Below are 621 nucleotides of genomic sequence, written 5' to 3' on the forward strand. Positions count from 1 at the left end.
CTTTAGTTTCCCGCATGATATGGAGGCTTAGGGAGCCGTTCCATTTTTGGAACTAAAGGGACAAGTTTACCCTGCTCTAGTTAGGTAATTTTATGCGAATTTTAGATATAAGGATGGAAAGTACTGGTCTATGATTTCTGTTAACTTGTTTGAGCTTAATGATGATCGGTTTATGAATGTTGGCGGTTTATCATCTACTGGTTATGGAATAGGGGATTGTTCCTGGGTTAAGGACAACTTTGATCCTGTTGAGGTTTATAAGTCATTCCTTCGAGGCCCTCACTTGTACATTCAGGGTCAACTGACCAAAGTTGAGTCGTTATCTGTTGAGAACAGACTGTTGCATTATGTTATTGCTTTCATTTTGGTACAGAGGAACACAAATCACGCACAGCCTACTGTGAATGATTTGCGTTTCATGTATGCTGTGAAGAATAATGTAATGATCAACTGGCCTAAGGAAATTTTGAAAATTATCAACAGTGTGTCTCTATCTCAGTCGAAGCTGCTTCCCTACAGTATTTTCATTTCACACATTGTGGATTATTGAGTATACTAATAAGGATCATCTAGTTGGTGAAAGCCTCATTCATAAAATGGGTATATACAATTATGGTACTA

Source organism: Lupinus angustifolius, unplaced genomic scaffold (assembly GCF_001865875.1).
Source record: "Lupinus angustifolius cultivar Tanjil unplaced genomic scaffold, LupAngTanjil_v1.0 Scaffold_25_331, whole genome shotgun sequence".
NCBI lineage: Eukaryota > Viridiplantae > Streptophyta > Magnoliopsida > Fabales > Fabaceae > Lupinus > Lupinus angustifolius.